Source organism: Salmo salar, unplaced genomic scaffold (assembly GCF_905237065.1).
Source record: "Salmo salar unplaced genomic scaffold, Ssal_v3.1, whole genome shotgun sequence".
NCBI classification, from domain to species: domain Eukaryota; kingdom Metazoa; phylum Chordata; class Actinopteri; order Salmoniformes; family Salmonidae; genus Salmo; species Salmo salar.
This window is the reverse complement of record NW_025549157.1, coordinates 56,665-76,444: the sequence shown is the minus strand read 5'-3', so window position 1 is coordinate 76,444 and position 19,780 is coordinate 56,665. Positions and strand designations below refer to the sequence as shown.

General features: G+C 41.8%; 1 long non-coding RNA gene across 1 annotated transcript; it reads right to left on the bottom strand.

Moving 5' to 3' along the window:
* Positions 1-582: 582 nt before the first annotated feature.
* LOC123735861 (uncharacterized) lies at positions 583-3,905 on the bottom strand. The gene is made up of 2 exons (XR_006765814.1): positions 3,551-3,905; positions 583-1,168 (listed from the first exon to the last, which is right to left on the bottom strand). It is a non-coding gene; the product is annotated as an uncharacterized lncRNA (long non-coding RNA).
* Between the last annotated feature and the right edge of the window lie 15,875 nt (positions 3,906-19,780).

Sequence of the window (19,780 nt, the reverse complement as noted above, 5' to 3'; positions counted from 1 at the left end):
GAGGATATTCAACCATCATTGCAAATCCAAGATGTCAATATCAACAAGGTGCTGATCAGTAAAGAGAAGAGAGACTAACATTCTAGAATGATCCCTTTTTTCTGCAGGGTTCTCACAGTGAGAACCAACAGGATTACAATAGAGTGTTCTACGCTGTCTTCATCTGATCCAATTCAAAGATGACAATTATTTTATGGGATGAGAATTAAGTGGAGTGACTAATCTTAGCTGGTCTGAGAAAACTGATGAGACTTCTCTCCTTTATGTATACATTGGGCCATTTAAAAATACACCAATCTGTAAGGCTTCTCTCAAGTGTGTATCCGTTGGTGTGTTTTTACATTTCCCAATCGGGAGAAACTCTTGCCACATTTAGAGAAGAAGTAAGGCTTCTCTCCTCTGTGTGTTCTCTGACGACCCTTTTAGCTCAGCTGTTGATAAAAAACTAAATCTACAGTCAGATCTGTGATAAGGCTTCTCTCCTTTATGATTACCTTGGTGTCTTTTTAACTGGGCCAGTCGAGAGAAACTCTTTCCACAGTCAGAGCAGGAGTAAGGCTTCTCTCCCGTGTGTGTTCTCTGGTGAACTTTTAGGTCAGTTGATGTTGTGAAGCATTTTACACAATCAGAGCAGGAGTAAGGCTTCTCTCCTGTGTGTATACGTTCATGTCTTTTTAAGTTTCCCTGTCGAGAGAAACTCTTCCAACAGTCAGAGCAGGAGTAAGGCTTCTCTCCTGTGTGTATTCTCTGATGAACTGTCAGAGACCTTGATGTTGTGAATCTCTTCCCACAGTCATTACAGGGATACAGATTCTCTCCAGTGTGTGTTTTAAGGTGTATTTTTAGCTTTGATAGAATTGGGAAAATCTCCTCACAATGTGGGCAGTGGTGAGACCTCTTAGCTCTGTGATCTTCCTGCTGTTGCTCTCTGGATGTAGAGAATGGAGACCATGTTGAGACAATCTCCTCCTCCTCTTCTTTAATGTTGACATTCAGCTCCAGTGTTTGACTGCAGTCTTCCAGCTTCACTGATTCCATCTCTGCATCCTGCAGTGCAAACTGGGCTCCACTGTCACAATCAGGACACAGTGACTGTAGGTTTGGACTCAGTGTGGAAGGAGAGAGACAGGCTGGGATTGTCCTCACTGTTGACGTTACCGACCTCAGACTGTAGTAATAAAGAGAAAAAGACAGCACAGTTCTTGCGTTTTCCTTATTCTAAAGAATGGTGTGCGCCTAGCGGAACTTCCTGTTCCCCCACTACTACAGTGCAACAGCGACATCTATTGGACTTCATCCTGAAGTGATTTGTCTGTGTTTCTAGTCTAGAGGTTAACTGATCATTTCATGGTATGACTGTAAACACTGATAAAGTATCATATACATCATGTTGGTGTGACTGTAAACACTGATAAAGTATCATATACATCATGTTGGTGTGACTGTAAACACTGATAAAGTATCATATACATCATGTTGGTGTGACTGTAAACACTGATAAAGTATCATAAACATCATGTTGGTGTGACTGTAAACACTGATAAAGTATCATATACATCATGTTGGTATGACTGTAAACACTGATAAAGTATCATAAACATCATGTTGGTGTGACTGTAAACACTGATAAAGTATCATATACATCATGTTGGTATGACTGTAAACACTGATAAAGTATCATAAACATCATGTTGGTGTGACTGTAAACACTGATAAAGTATCATAAACATGTTGGTATGACTGTAAACACTGATAAAGTATCATATACATCATGTTGGTGTGACTGTAAACACTGATAAAGTATCATATACATCATGTTGGTATGACTGTAAACACTGATAAAGTATCATAAACATCATGTTGGTGTGACTGTAAACACTGATAAAGTATCATATACATCATGTTGGTGTGACTGTAAACACTGATAAAGTATCATAAACATCATGTTGGTGTGACTGTAAACACTGATAAAGTATCATATACATCATGTTGGTGTGACTGTAAACACTGATAAAGTATCATATACATCATGTTGGTGTGACTGTAAACACTGATAAAGTATCATATACATCATGTTGGTGTGACTGTAAACACTGATAAAGTATCATAAACATCATGTTGGTGTGACTGTAAACACTGATAAAGTATCATATACATCATTTCATGGTATGACTGTAAACACTGATAAAGTATCATATACATCATGTTGGTGTGACTGTAAACACTGATAAAGTATCATAAACATCATGTTGGTATGACTGTAAACACTGATAAAGTATCATAAACATGTTGGTATGACTGTAAACACTGATAAAGTATCATATACATCATGTTGGTGTGACTGTAAACACTGATAAAGTATCATATACATCATGTTGGTGTGACTGTAAACACTGATAAAGTATCATATACATCATGTTGGTATGACTGTAAACACTGATAAAGTATCATATACATCATGTTGGTGTGACTGTAAACACTGATAAAGTATCATATACATCATGTTGGTATGACTGTAAACACTGATAAAGTATCATAAACATGTTGGTATGACTGTAAACACTGATAAAGTATCATATACATCATGTTGGTGTGACTGTAAACACTGATAAAGTATCATATACATCATGTTGGTGTGACTGTAAACACTGATAAAGTATCATATACATCATGTTGGTGTGACTGTAAACACTGATAAAGTATCATAAACATCATGTTGGTGTGACTGTAAACACTGATAAAGTATCATAAACATCATGTTGGTGTGACTGTAAACACTGATAAAGTATCATAAACATCATGTTGGTGTGACTGTAAACACTGATAAAGTATCATATACATCATGTTGGTATGACTGTAAACACTGATAAAGTATCATATACAAATAATCTCAAAATTAAAATTAAAGTATTATATGTCATTTTAAAGATACTCTACTCGTTAATCCAATCACATTGTCTTATTTCAAAAAGGCTTTACGGTGAAAGAAAAACAGATTATTTTAGCATCTCAGCAACAACAAAAAATTAAAAAGCCATTTTCCAAGCACGATGCATCACAAAACCAGATATACAGCTAAAATTAAGCACAAACCTTTGACAATCTGAATCAGATGACACTCCTAGGACATCATGTTAGACAATACATGCATTTTTAGTTCGATCAAGTTTATATTTACATCCAAAAAAACAATTTTTACATTGGTGCGTGACGTTCAGAAAATGTTTTCTCCCCATAACATCCGGTGAAAAGACACATTTAATTTACGGAAGAACTCATAAAACGTTGAAAAAAATATATAACAATTATTTAAAGAATTAGAGATAATCTACTCCTTTATGCAACCACTTTGTCAGATTTCAAAAATAACGTTACGGGAAAAGCAACATTGTTCAATATTCTGAGTACAGAATTTAGCCTTCAATGCTAAGCTATACAGTTAGCCTTCAATGCTAAGCTATACAGTTAGCCTTCAATGCTAAGCTATACAGTTAGCCTTCAACCACGGCGTCGACAAATCTCTAACAATATGTTGGAAATATTTACTGACCTTTTGCTGATCTTCGGCGGAATGCACTCGGATGGGCTCCCACTTCCACAATAAAAATTTTCATTTGTTCTGCAAAAGTCCATCATTTATGTCGAAAATACGTCCGTTTTGTTGACCCGTCCAGAACTACATGTTACCATGCCATGTGGCGTGGACGCAAATCCGTAGACGAAATGGCCAAAAAGTTCCATTACCGTTTGTAGAAACACGTCAAACGATGTTTAGAATCAATCCTTTAGGGTATTTTTTAACGTAAAATGGGGATAATTTAACAACCGGGCTGTAGGTATTCAGTCATACAAGAACAAATAAAAACAACAGCTCAGTCACGTGGATGCGCGTCATAAGACACCTGTTCTCTGATTGGCCAGGGATTGAATGAGACAGAATTTTCTGCCCGGTTACAGATGACGGATGAAAAGCAGTTCCTAAAGATTGTTGACAGCCAATGGAAGAGTCAGGATTTACGTTGCATCCTAATATGTCATTGTAGTTTTTTCAAGGGATTCAAAAGAAAAAACTACATTTCGAATTTCTCCCACTTCCTGAGTCAATTTTTTCTCAGTTTTTTTTGCCTGCCATATGAGTTCTGTTATACTCACAGACACCATTCAAACAGTTTTAGAAACTTCAGAGTGTTTTCTATGCAAATCTATTAATAATATTCATATTCTATTTTCTGGGCCAGAGTAGTAACCTGTTTAAATTGGGTACGTTTTTCATCCGGCCGTGAAAATACTGCCCCCTAGCCCCTAGAGGTTAATCCTTTTTAACTTTTAATTAAAACATTTTTATGACAAATTCCAGAGCCTCTGTATACATCTTTACACATTTTTTTCCACTCTAATTTGTACAATGACAAATAGGTGGGACTCTGTCGTTTTTCTGACAAGTTCTCTCATTGATCTCAGGTTCAGCCACCAGGGGGCACCCACCCTCCATGAAAACTTTCATAGGCTCTCTTTCACTCAGTAATCATGTAACAAGTCGACAGGCTCCCAGAGGCAGGGCAATCAAAGGCTCCAACTCACTGAACTGCCCATCAGCCCAGACATTGTTATTATTCATACTGTTTGGAAACAGGTTCTATTCAGAACCTCTCAGAGTAGAAAATATAAATAATATTTACTATAGTGTTTTAAATTGTTTGCATCTGTGATAACTTTATGTAATATATCCTCTCTCTCTCTCAGGATATGAAAAAAGGCCGACCACCTCTCGCCCAGCCATTCTAACAGTGGAAGCCAGGATCTGTGAGAAACTATGATAATAAACTATATAGATCACAGTGGTGTGGAGACCAGCCAACACAACTATATAGATCACAGTGGTGTGGAGACCAGCCAACACCACTATATAGATCACAGTGGTGTGGAGACCAGCCAACACCACTATATAGTTCACAGTGGTGTGGAGACCAGCAAACACCACTATATAGATCACAGTGGTGTAGAGACCAGTAGTGAATACATACATTTCATACATTTTTTTTTTCTGTGCTGGCCCCCTTGGGAATCGAACCCACAACCCAGGCATTGCAAACACCATGCTCTACCAACTGAGCTACAGGGAACCCCTGTTTTAATACATTTGCAAACATTTCTGAAAACCTGTTTTCGATTTGTCAGTATGGGATATTGTGTCTAGATTGCTGAGGATTTTTCTGTATTTAATATATTTTAAAGGCTGTAACGTAACAAAAGGGTCGTACAAAGGGGACCAAGGCTCGGAGTGTGAAGTGCTCATAACTTACTTTAATGAAACACTAATACAAAAACAACAAAATGACCGACAACAGTTCCATCAGGTGAACATAAACTAAACAGGAAAACAACTACCCACCAACAACAGGAAAAAAACAACACTACTAAATATGACCTCCAATTAGAGGCTACGAGGAACAGCTGGCTCTAATTGAAGGTCAACCCAATAAACCTCAACATAGAAATAGATAACTAGAACTCAAGCTTAGAAATAGAGAACATAGAACAAACACAAAAGTCACGCCCTGACCACTCTACCATAGAAAATAAGAACTTATATTGTTCAGGACGTGACAGTAAGACAGGGGAACCCATCTCAACATGACGGAGAGTAAGACAGGAGAACCATCTCTGCATGACGGAGAGTAAGACAAAAGTTTTGAGAATGACACAAATATTAATTTTCACAAAGTCTGCTGCCTTAGTTTGTATGACACCAATTTGCATAAACTCCCTAATGTTAAGTGATCAGATGAATAATTAATTGCAAAGTTCCTTTTTGCCATGCAAATGAACTGAATCCCCCCAAAACATTTCCACTGCATTTCAGCCCTGCCACAAAAGGACCAGCTGACATCATGTCAGTGATTCTCTCGATGACACAGGTGTGAGCGTTGACGAGGAAACTGGGCTGGAGATCACTCTGTCATGCTGATAGAGTTCAAAAGTGTACCCAGTATAAACTAACGGTGTACACCCGGTGTATCCAGTATGAACTAAACGGTGTACACCCGGTGTATCCAGTATAAACTAAACGGTGTACACCCGGTGTATCCAGTATAAACTAAACGGTGTACACCCGGTGTATCCAGGATAAACTAAACGGTGTACACCCGGTGTACCCAGTATAATCGTCTCTCCCTCTGACCGACTCCTGGATCTGGATACGCGTTTCTATGGAGACAAGAGGTCAGGTCAGGGGTCACACAGAACCATCACTACCACCATCATCATCCTCCTCCTCTTCCTCACCTCCATTAGAATCCTGTTAGACATCAGTCTCCTACAGACAGACAGGTTAGGGTTAGGTGTTACTGAACAGACAGACAGACAGACAGACAGACAGACAGACAGACAGACAGACAGACAGACAGACAGACAGACAGACAGACAGACAGACAGACAGACAGACAGACAGGTTAGGGTTAGGAGGTGTTACTGTACAGACAGACAGACAGACAGACAGACAGACAGACAGACAGACAGACAGACAGACAGACAGACAGACAGACAGACAGACAGACAGGTAGGTTAGGACGTGTTACTATACAGACAGACAGACAGACAGACAGGTTAGGGTTAGGAGGTGTTACTATACAGACAGACAGACAGACAGACAGACAGACAGACAGACAGACAGACAGACAGGTTAGGAGGTGTTACTATACAGACAGACAGACAGACAGACAGACAGACAGACAGACAGACAGACAGACAGACAGACAGACAGACAGACAGACAGACAGACAGAGAGACAGACAGAACATCCTAATTCAACTGCAGGGTTTAGCTCCGTCCCTGCTCTAACTCAACCACGGTCCCGGTGAAGAGTATCTGAACCAGGCGTGTTAAAGCAGGGCTGGAGGAGAAGCCTTCCCAGCGGGTAGTTCAGAGAACCCTGGGAGGGGGATGCGTTCAGCAGGACAAACGTTTTAGAAAACGTTCAGATAAAAATATGGAACGTAGAACAAACATGTCTATCTGAGAGGGGAATCGTGTGTTTCTATCAGGGCAACAGCCCTGGCTGTAACCTGGAACGGCCTATCGACTTCACCCTGCGATCCTATTGGCCAGCTCCATACAAGAGCGGGAGGAGTTAGCGGAGAACAGGACCAATCGGTCCGTTAGTTTGTCTACATGGGTCTTAGCCCCTCCTTCTGGGTGGCCACACTTCATTGAGACCGTCCTGGAAAAACACACACAAAACATTATTACCAAACAAATCAAATTTAAATTTGTGGCCAGGTGACCTTACTGTCAAATGCTGAATACAAGCTCTTAAACCAACAATACAGTTAAGAGTTAATGGCAGTGCTAAAGTTTGATTTTGACAATTATCATGAATGACTCGTTTTCCCATCCAACTGCCGGCTGCTTGATAAGTAGCCCTTCCCGGAGTGTCTGCATTCCACACGGTTTCCTTATTTAGGTGCCATGTGATGTCACATTTGCCTTTGAACTTCCCCATCTCATTCCTTCCTTCTGTGCTGTTAAAACATTCATATGGTTGCTGATAATCTATTCGATATCTATATGGGGCCTCTAGTTTTTGTGCTTCCACCCGTATATCCAATTCTTGACACCATTTTCCCCAGCCAGTTTGCTTGTAATGTCTTTGATAATATGAATTACCCAAATATGACAAACATTCCGCTGGACAATAGGGCCTTTCTGATCTATTCAAATGACAAAAATTCTTATTAAAATCAGCACAGTCCCTATAATCATAAGGATTAGGTACCACCACTAATTCTGTCAGCGGAGAGGGTGAGCATAATAAGCAATTTGTCAGTTTTAATTTTGATGCTGTATATTGAGCCCATTCCTACCATTCATTTCTCACTAATTTCTCCACTGATTTACCCTCGTGCAGTTCTTGTGTTGGAGTCACAATGTCCTTTCTTCGAGATGGATTGTTAGAGTTTGTCAGAAAGTTCCAAATGTCAGTAAAGAACCCCCTTGACTCTGATACTTCAGGTCTCTTTGTACTTGTAGTGGACTGCTTGGTAAGGGCAGTAGGTGGCAATCTAGTGGTAACAGCTGTGGTGTTCAAAGCATCTGTTACTGTTACTGTTTGTTCTGTTGTCACAGTTTGGTCCTGGTCTGGTACCTGCGTGGAACCAAATCGGATGATGGATACACTATTCCCTTCAGTCAATTTAGTACTCACTATTTCTACTATATATTCTCCACCTTCCTCTTGATCACGCTTGTTCATGGTGATCAGCCAAGTGTCCTCTCCTCTAGTTATCGTCAAGTTGCATTCTTTCGAGTCCCAGATGGCTTCTCCTAATGTCAGATGAGAGGTCCATCCACAGAGTGCTATTTCTGGTGGAGGTCTGATCCTCCGGATTGAGAGGGATCTCTGAACTTCTTCTTGAGTCATTATCTGGGGTGGAATGGGGATGCTAATCCTATTGTCAGTTTTTTCAGATTGTTCAGCGGGTTCCCCTCGTTTCTTCCTGCTTCCACCATACTGATTGATTGTGCTTGAGTCTGTTTCTTCACCAACGTCTACTGATGTGGTTGTCATGCCATTGTCACTGTTCTCTTGTCTTTCTAACTTCAATTGTCTGTTAAGGGGACCATTCAAGAGCTGAAAAATCAATTGTGGGGAAATCCCCTTCTTCTTCAGTCTGTGGTACGCCTCCTTCTCCTCCTTCTTGTGGGGGTCCTCCTTCTCCTCCTTCTTGTGGGGTTTCTCCTTCTCCTCCTTCTTGTGGGGGTCCTCCTTCTCCTCCTTCTTGTGGGGCTCCCTCCTCTGACCCGATTGGGCTTCCATCTGGAAAGGCATTGATTTCAGGAAAGAGTCTCTCCCATTCTGTAGGTGGTACTTCGGGGTCCCACTGTAAAGGGCTTCCGTCAAGGAGGTCTGCCACAATAGGTATGTCATTAGGAGTAGCAGGCATGTCACTCCCCCCCCAACCCTGGACTCTCTGGCCCCACAGGAGTGAATATCGGTTGGTTGCAGGTTTTTTCTCCAGCATTGTCTTTCCTTCGTCCTCGTCTGGGTGCATTCGGCGGTGCATCAGTCGTGTCCTGGTTTTCACTTGGTCTGCTGACTTCTTGACTCCTCCCCGGCGCCTCGATCTCTTCTGCTGCTCCTGCTCCTTCCGGGCTCCCACCTGGTGAATCAGCATCCTCTGTGTCCTCATCTCTATGCGGTTGTCTCCTCCTCTCCGATGGGACCCTGGTGCAGTGGTTTAGATGGTACCACGTCTGACTTCCTTTCACCTGGACGGCCGTCGGTGTCGCGTTGGCCACCTCGTAGGGTCCTTCTCTCCTTGGCTGGTTCCACTTCCTCCGGAACACCCGAATGTAGACCAGATCCCCTGGTATCACTGGGAGTGGTCTCTCTGGTCCTGGCTCAGGTACCTTCTTTTCTCCTGTGAATATATAGCTTCATGTATCTCAGTTAGATGCTGTACATATGTTTTTAATTCTTTTTGCAATATATCTAAGGAGGGACCTTTGTATAGTCCTCCTAACTTTGGTACAGGCATGGGTCGACCCGTAAGCATTTCATGTGGTGATAAATGCGTGTTTCTGTTAGTTTCCATGCGGCAACTCATTAGTGCGAGCGGCAAAGCATCCACCCAATTAAGCCCTGTGGTTAAACAAATCTTTATTATCTTATTTTTCAGAGTTCCGTTAGCTCTCTCAACTAAACCTTGTGATTGCGGATGATAGACACATCCCAACCTTTGTTTCATCCTTAACTGCTGTATTATTGTTTTTACAACTTTTTGCATAAACGCTGAACCGTTGTCTGAACTGATTTCGGACGGAATACCAAATCTGGGTATTACTTCCTTTTGATAGGAATTTTATCACTGTGCTCGATCCCTGATCAGCCGACGGTATTGCTTCTATCCATCTGCTAAACCTGTCTATGATGACTAACATGTACCTTTTACCTCGTATAGGTTTTATCATGTCTACGTAGTCCATCACAATGTGTCGGAATGGACCTTCTGGCACCGGTATGTGCCCTATGGGCGTAGTTATGCCTTTACGTATGTTATTTTTCGCACATATTTCACATTTTGACAAGATCTCATCTACTGTTGCTTGTAGATAAGGTGACCAAAAACCTTGTTTTTTGATTTTTCTTATCACCTCCCCCTTGCACAATGATCTAGATCATGTGCATTATTAATCAGCAATGTCAATAAAGTAGTGGTGGCCAGGATGGCACCATCATGTGTTCTCCATACTCCATGTCTGTCAACAGAGGCTCCCCTCTGTAGCCAGGTATTTTGCTAAGTAATTCCAGCACGAGACTGAATTTGAACCAACTCAGCCGGAGTTGTAATTGGCACGATGCCAACCATATCCATCAAAGGTGCAGTTAAAATAGGGACAATACATCTAGATGCCTTCTTGGCAGCTTCATCAGCTGCATTATTACCCCTAATAACAAAGTCATTACCTTTTTTGTGCGCTTGACATTTGATTATTGCTAGTTTCCGAGGGTACATTAGCGCTGTCATTAGTTTAACAATTTGCGCGTGATGCTGAATGGGAGTACCATCACTTTATTTAAATCCTCTCTGTTTCCAGACTGCCCCAAATAGATGACATACACCATGTGCGTAAGCTGAATCAGTACAGATATTAACTGCCTTTCCCTTACCTAGCAAACATGCTGCAGTCAGTGCCTGTAGTTCAGCCAACTGGGCCGAACAGGGTTGAGGACAATATTCGAATATTTCCTCAGTGAAAGCCTTTCCCTGTTGTTTAACTACCGCGAATCCTGCATGATTACCTGTGTAGTCCTTGAAACAAGAACCATCTACAAAGTAGTTCTCCAAGTTACTTCCCTCTCTGTCTATTAATGGAATGGATTCCAGGTCTGGACGCAGTTTGGTAAATGTTAAGGCTTCTGCAACACAATCATGTGCTTTCCCTTCAAAATCAAATGGAATTCTCTCGGCCGGGTTGACAGTGTTACATCTTTTAATGGAGACGTCAGGATAAGTGAGTCATGTAGTCCAAAGTCCTAGCATTAGTTAACCTGTTAGGGCTAGGGGGCAGCATTGACACGGCTGGATAAAAAACATACCCGATTTAATCTGGTTACCACTCCTACCCAGTAACTAGAATATGGATATACTTATTACATATGGATAGAAAACACCCTAAATTTTCTAAAACTGTTTGAATGGTGTCTGTGAGTATAACAGAACTCAAATGGCAGGTCAAAACCTGAGAGATTCCTTTACAGGAAGTGGCCTGTCTGACCATTTGTTGAACTTCTTTTCCATCTCTATCATTTACTAAGGATCTCTGCTCTAACGTGACACTTCCCACGTCTTCCATAGGCTCTCAGAGCCCGGGAAAAAACAGAATGTCGTCATTCCAGCCCCAGGCTGAAACACATTATCGCCTTTCTCAAGTGGCCGATCAAGAGACACTGGCTTATGCGCGTGACCCCGACCGCCCCCGCCTTTGGGATTCTTTCCTCTGTTTGCCGAAAAGGAGATTCCCTGTCGGAATATTATCGCTTTTCTACGAGAAAAATGTCGTAAAAATTGATTTTAAACAGCGGTTGACATGCTTCGAAGTACGGTAATGGAATACTTAGAATTTTATTGTCACGAATTGCGCCATGCGCGTGACACTTCTTTACTATTTCGGATAGTGTCTGGACGCATCGAACAAAACGCCGCTATTCAGATATAACGATGGATTATTTTGGACCAAACCAACATTTGTTATTGAAGTAGCAGTCCTGGGTGTGTATTCTGACGAAGACAACAAAAGGTAATGAAACTTTTATAATAGTAAATATGATTATGGTGAGTGCTAAACTTGCCGGGTGTCTAAATAAGCGAGCCCGTGATGCCTGGGCTATGTACTTAGAATATTGCAAAATGTGCTTTCACCAAAAGCTATTTTAAAATCGGACATATCGAGTGCATAGAGGAGGTCTGTATCTATAATTCTTAAAATAATTGTTATGCTTTTTGTGAACGTTTATCGTGAGTAATTTAGTAAAATGTTAGCGAATTCCCCGGAAGTTTGCGGGGTATGCTAGTTCTGAACGTCACATGCTAATGTAAAAAGCTGGTTTTTGATATAAATATGAACTTGATTGAACAAAACATGCATGTATTGTATAACATAATGTCCTAGGGTTGTCATCTGATGAAGATCATCAAAGGTGAGTGCTGCATTTAGCTGTCTTCTGGGTTTTGGTGACATTATATGCTGGCTTGAAAAATGGGTGTCTGATTATTTCTGGCTTGGTACTCTGCTGACATAATCTAATGTTTTGCTTTCGTTGTAAAGCCTTTTTGAAATCGGACAGTGTGGTTAGATTAACGAGAGTCTTGTCTTTAAATGGCTGTAAAATAGTCATATGTTTGAGAAATTGAAGTAATAGGATTTTTAAGGTTTTGAAAATCGCGCCACAGGATAGCAGTGGCTGTTACGTAGGTGGGACGAATTCGTCCCGCCTAGCCTAGAGAGGTTAACTTCTTGGGGCTATGTGGGACGCTAGCGTGCCACCCGTGGTGCACCCTATAAACAGCAGGTGCATTTCAAGAGCGGCAAATTTGAAACCAAATAAATGTCAAAATTCAAATTTTTCAAACATACAACTATCTTACACCCTTTGAAAGATAAACATCTCCTTAACCTCTCTGGGCTAGGCGGGACGAATTCGTCCCACCTACGTAACAGCCACTGCCAGCCTGTGGCGCGATTTTCAAAACCTTAAAAATCCTATTACTTCAATTTCTCAAACATATGACTATTTTACAGCCATTTAAAGACAAGACTCTCGTTAATCTAACCACACTGTCCGATTTCAAAAAGGCTTTACAACGAAAGCAAAACATTAGATTATGTCAGCAGAGTACCAAGCCAGAAATAATCAGACACCCATTTTTCAAGCCAGCATATAATGTCACCAAAACCCAGAAGACAGCTAAATGCAGCACTCACCTTTGATGATCTTCATCAGATGACAACCCTAGGACATTATGTTATACAATACATGCATGTTTTGTTCAATCAAGTTCATATTTATATCAAAAACCAGCTTTTTACATTAGCATGTGACGTTCAGATCTAGCATACTCCCGCAAACTTCCGGGAATTCGCTAACATTTTACTAAATTACTCACGATAAACGTTCACAAAAAGCATAACAATTATTTTATGAATTATAGATACAGACCTCCTCTATGCACTCGATATGTCCGATTTTAAAATAGCTTTTTGGTGAAAGCACATTTTGCAATATTCTAAGTACATAGCCCAGGCATCACGGGCTCGCTATTTAGACACCCGGCAAGTTTAGCACTCACCATAATCATATTTACTATTATAAAAGTTTGATTACCTTTTGTTGTCTTCGTCAGAATGCACACCCAGGACTGCTACTTCAATAACAAATGTTGGTTTGGTCCAAAATAATCCATCGTTATATCCGAATAGCGGCGTTTTGTTCGTATGCGTTCCAGACACTATCCGAAATAGTAAAGAAGTGTCGCGCGCATGGCGCATTTCGTGACAATAAAATTCTAAATATTCCATTACCGTACTTCGAAGCATGTCAACCGCTGTTTAAAATCAATTTTTACGACATTTTTCTCGTAGAAAAGCGATAATATTCCGACAGGGAATCTCCTTTTCGGCAAACAGAGGAAAAAATCCCAAAGGCGGGGGCGGTCGGGGTCACGCGCATAAGCCCAGTGTCCCTTGATCGGCCACTTGAGAAAGGCGATAATGTGTTTCAGCCTGGGGCTGGAATGACGACATTCTGTTTTTTCCGGGCTCTGAGCGCCTATGGACGACGTGGGAAGTGTCACGTTAGAGCAGAGATCCTTAGTAAATGATAGAGATGGAAAAGAAGTTCAAGAAATGGTCAGACAGGCCACTTCCTGTAAAGGAATCTCTCAGGTTTTGACCTGCCATTTGAGTTCTGTTATACTCACAGACACCATTCAAACAGTTTTAGAAAATTTAGGGTGTTTTCTATCCATATGTAATAAGTATATGCATATTCTAGGTACTGGGTAGGAGTGGTAACCAGATTAAATCGGGTATGTTTTTTATCCAGCCGTGTCAATACTGCCCCCTAGCCCTAACAGGTTAATCTAACCACGTTGTCCGATTTCAAAAAGGTTTTACGGCGAAAGCATAAAGTTAGATTATGTTAGGAGAGTACATTGACAATAGCTGTGTGTAATGTTTTGTCAATTCAAAGACAGGGTCACCAAAACCATAAAACCAGCTAAAATGATGCACTAACCTTTTACAATCTCCATCAGATGACACTCCTAGGACATTATGTTAGACAATGCATGCATTTTTAGTTCTATCAAGTTCATATTTATATCCAAAAACAGCGTTTTACTATGGCATTGATGTTGAGGAAATCGTTTCCCTCCAATAACCGGCAGTCAAGTCAGCACCACAAATTAAATAATTAAAATTAGAAAACATTGGTAAAATATTATATTGTCATTTAAAGAATTATAGATTTACATCTCTTGAACGCAATCAACTTGCCAGATTTAAAAATAACCTTACTGGGAAATCACACTTTGCAATAATCTGAGCACTGCGCCCAGAAAAATATGCTTTGCTATACAGACAAACGGCCATGTTGGAGAGATCTAAAATCGAAAATACTATGTAAATAATCCATTACCTTTGATTCTCTTCATCAGATGTCACTTCCCGGATTCCCAGGTCCATAACGAATGTAGTTTTGTTCAAAAAAGCTCATCATTTATATCCAAAAAGATCCGTGTTGTTAGCACATGATCTAAGCCAGTCGGACTTCTCGTCATGAACGAGGGGAAAAAAATATATTTACGTTCGTTCAAACATGTCAAACGTTGTATAGCATAAATCATTAGTGCCTTTTTAACCAGAACATGAATAATATTCAAGGTGGACGACTGCATTCTCTTTTATAACGTATTGGAACGAGGGTACCCAACATGAACTCGCGCGCCAGAGTCTAATCGGCCATCAACGTTCCATGGCTCTTGTTCGGTCAGATCTCACAGTAAAAGACTCAAAACACTTTGTAAAGGCTGGTGACATCTAGTGGAAGCAATAGGAAGTGCCAAAACATTAATCAACCCCTGTGTGTTTCAATGGCATAGGCTTAAAGGTAATTCAACACATCAGGTATCCACTTCCTGTCAGAAAATGTCTCAGGGTTTTGCCTGCCAAATGAGTTCTGTTATACTCACAGACACCATTCAAACAGTTTTAGAAACTTTAGGGTGTTTTCTATCCATATGTAATAAGTATATGCATATTCTAGTTACTGGGTAGGAGTGGTAACCAGATTAAATCGGGTATGTTTTTTATCCAGCCGTGTCAATACTGCCCCCTAGCCCTAACAGGTTAAGGGTTTCAAATGCAACCAGAGCATCAGTGTTCCATTCTAGTTGTGCTCTCAGATTTAGCTGTCCAGCATCTTTCATTATTTCTCTTAGGGGAGCTGTTTTGACTACATACTCCTCTATCCAGTCAGAGCTGAATCCTGTCATTCCTAAAAAGGTCATCATTTGAGCTACCGTTTGCGGTAATGGTGCTTTGCTAATACCCTCTAGCTGTCCTGGAGCTATTGCTTTAGTTCCATGAGCTATTGTCCTACCTAAGTACTCAACCTGGGGTTGACAGTACTGCAGTTTTGTTTTAGAGACTTTGTGTCCTCCTTCTGCTAAACGCTGTAGTACCTTTAATGAGTCAGAGTGGCACTGTTCCACTGTAGATGCACAGATTAACAGGTCATCCACATATTGGATCAGAATGCCATCAAGCATTAGTTCCTCCAAATCAGCTCTCAGTATTTGATTGAATAAGTGCGGGCTATGACGAAATCCCTGGGGAAGTCTTGTGTACGATAGAGTTTTACCTCTATATCTAAATGCAAACAAATGCCTGCATTCTTCCGCCAGGGGTACACTAAAAAATGCTCCACACAAGTCAATCACGGTAAAGTACTTGGCATCAGGGGGAACATTAGTCAGCAGTGTGTGAGGGTTTGGCACTTCCGCAGGACAGTCCTGTGCAATATCATTAACAGCTCTTAAGTCATATACCAGTCTCCATTTTTTACCATCGGCTTTAAGAACGGGGAGCAAAGGTGTATTGCACAGGCTTGTCATCTCAATCAATACACCTGCCCTGAGCAATCCTTCAATCGTTGAACTTATTCCTTCTTCAGCTTCAGGCTTCATAGGATACTGAGCTTTCCAAGGGGGTTTAGCATCCGGTTTCACTCGCTGATTTTACTAACCCCACATCTGTATCATGTTGTGACCATACCTCTGGTGGTATGATATTTTCCATTTCTTCTATAAGCTCACTAATCAGTCCTTTTCCTTCACCCAACAATACCGGTTGGCCTGCACTGACCTCTATTTCCCTAGGATCCCCAATCATTAATGTAGTGGTTATTATTTTGATGAATGCCTTATCTTGTGACTGGAAAATTAAGGGATTTTCTGTTTTATCCCATCTCTTCCCTTTAGCTTCCTTCATCATAGGTCCTAGATCCTTTGATGTAAATCCCTGATTTACCAGCAATGTAATGTGAGGGACAGAGTCAGAGACATTGAACCACTTTTGTACAAATTCAGATCCATCTCCGTCCATCACATCCATTGCAGCTCCATGCTTTCCAATGATTATATACTGAGACATTATTGGTGCTTTCCTTCCATTTGCCCCCATAACCCAGAGTTGTTCTAACAAAGGGTCCTGGTGAGGGTCAAATTGCATTGGGCAGTGATATTCAGATTTTGCTCTAACTGCTTTAGGTATTTGGGCCTGAATAAATTTACCCCATCTCCTTACAGTTCTGTCTACGTCTGTCTCAATGCCTCCTAACCAATATACATTAGCTGTCTTTCCTGCAGTTGCCACTGGTAATTGTAGTCCTGTTCTTTCTATTATCACCCCCTCATGAGAACACTTCATTTGTATCCCCATTTTGCATAGAGCATCCCTTCCCAATAGATTAACTGGTGTTTGATCTGATACTAATATTGGGATTATGGCTGATTTACCATCAGCAGTCAGGCGAACTGGAGCAGTCATTGGAATTAGCTGCGTTTTTCCCGAGAATCCTATTGTTTTGGCATATTTACCAGACATGGGGAGATGAGAGGTATAATTTGAACTCACACATGTGTAAGTGGCTCCAGTATCTATCATCATGGGTGTGCCTCTGTTCTCTATTTGAACCTGCAGCATAGGTTCTTGGTCAGCTCTTGTGGTTATTATTGGGAACTGACCCTCCCCTGTAGGATTTTCTGGGCATCCCTAGTATGTTTGGTTAGGCCCTGACCATGGGTTCACAGGGCCCGAAGGTTGGCTTTGGTTGCCCTGCCATCCACCATTTGGATTCCAAGTACTCTGGTTTTCATTACCAGATGGGTGCCAGCCACCTGGATTGTTGTTTGTTGGTGGTTGCCTGTTATTTGTGTTTCCTCCAGTCCGATCCTGCCAAGGGTTTGTAGGGCATTCTCGTCTGGGGTGTCCTGATTGCTGGCAACCCCAACAAACACCAGCTGGCCCTCGAGGGTTCCTGGGTCCTTTCCTCTGATCCGCTTGTACATTTTTCTGTTGTTTATTTCCACTATTCCAACTCCGGGGCTGTGTGTACACATTTACTACTGGCAGTGAGGTAGGCATTTGGGCCCGCCCGGGGGTTGACAGTTCCGGCCCTCCTGGGGAAACAGCAGCCATTGTTCCTATCTCGGGCACAGGAGTGGTTACCGAGGCCTGGACTTTCTTCTTTCCTTTGGTTAGTTCTTCCAGCTGCAACTGGGCCAGCCTTCTCTGTATGTCTTTTCCTTGTTCAATCTGTCTCTGTTCGTCCTTCTTGTGTTTTTCCACAGCATGAATCACATAGTCACAGAACTCTTTGTAAGGTTTTGAAGTAAGTCCCACCACATCCTCCAGTCGGCTCCTTACCGGCTGGGGCATGGCTTCCATCACAGAAGTTCGGAACATTGCTGTCATTAGTTCATTTCCTTCTGGATCTTGTTCTGTTTCCATTCTCCATCTTTTCAATTGTCCATGTAAGTATGTGGCCGGGTTTTCTGTAGCTCCAATAGCTTCACCTCTCAGAGCTTTGGGGTCAACCTTCGTTGGGTATGCTGCCCTTAATGCACGCCAGATGGCAGGTCTATACCTGTCGAACATCAGTCCATCCTTCATCACCTCCCAATCTGTGCCGTTGATTCCACCATCCTGCATGATTTCTCCCATTCTCTGCACGCTTGTCACCCACCGCCAGCAATTTCCCCATTGTATATTCTTCAAAGGTTCTGATCCACTTCCCTGCTCCCTCATGGAGATCTGGCAAGCGGACAACCAACCCCTCCAGGTCCTGCGCAGCCCATGGTATATAGTGTCCTTGGTCTCCTTTTATCAGGATCGGACACTGTTTTTCATAAAAGCCAGATTCTTTCCTTGACCCTTCTCTACGGGCCCTGAGGAAGTTTTCTGCAGGCTCATTCCTAAAATCCTCATGCATACTGCGGGCCACAGCCTCGTCTTGTCTTTCTTGCCTTCTCTTGCTTTCTTTTTGTTTGGATCTTAACCATTCTAATTTTTCTTCTATTTTTTGTTCCATTATTTGACTTTCTCTTTCTGATCTATCCCTATAGGATGCAGTTAGGTTTGTATACAGTCTGGTGATATACCAGGGACTGGGGATGCAGTTAGGTTTGTACAGTCAGATGATATACCAGGGACTGGGGATGCAGTTAGGTTTGTACAGTCTGGTGATATACCAGGGACTGGGGATGCAGTTAGGTTTGTATACAGTCTGGTGATATACCAGGGACTGGGGATGCAGTTAGGTTTGTACAGTCGGATGATATACCAGGGACTGGGGATGCAGTTAGGTTTGTACAGTCGGATGATATACCAGGGACTGGGGATGCAGTTAGGTTTGTACAGTCGGATGATATACCAGGGCCTGGGGATGCAGTTAGGTTTGTATGCAGTCTGGTGATATACCAGGGACTGGGGATGCAGTTAGGTTTGTACAGTCTGGTGATATACCAGGGACTGGGGATGCAGTTAGGTTTGTATGCAGTCTAGTGACATACCAGGGACTGGGGATGCAGTTAGGTTTGTATGCAGTCTGGTGATATACCAGGGACTGGGGATGCAGTTAGGTTTGTATGTAGTCTGGTGATATACCAGGGACTGGGGATGTAGTTAGGTTTGTATGTAGTCGGATGATATACCAGGGCCTGGGGATGCAGTTAGGTTTGTATACAGTCTGATGATATACCAGGGACTGGGGATGCAGTTAGGTTTGTACAGTCTGGTGATATACCAGGGACTGGGGATGCAGTTAGGTTTGTACAGTCTGGTGATATACCAGGGACTGGGGATGCAGTTAGGTTTGTACAGTCTGGTGATATACCAGGGACTGGGGATGCAGTTAGGTTTGTACAGTCTGATGATATACCAGGGACTGGGGATGCAGTTAGGTTTGTACAGTCTGATGATATACCAGGGACTGGGGATGTAGTTAGGTTAGTATGCAGTGTGGTGATATACCAGGGACTGGGGATGTAGTTAGGTTTGTACAGTCTGGTGACATAGCAGGGCCTGGGGATGCAGTTAGGTTTGTACAGTCTGATGATATAGCAGAGACTGGGGATGTAGTTAGGTTTGTATACAGTCTGGTGATATACCAGGGACTGGGGATGTAGTTAGGTTTGTATGTAGTCTGATGATATACCAG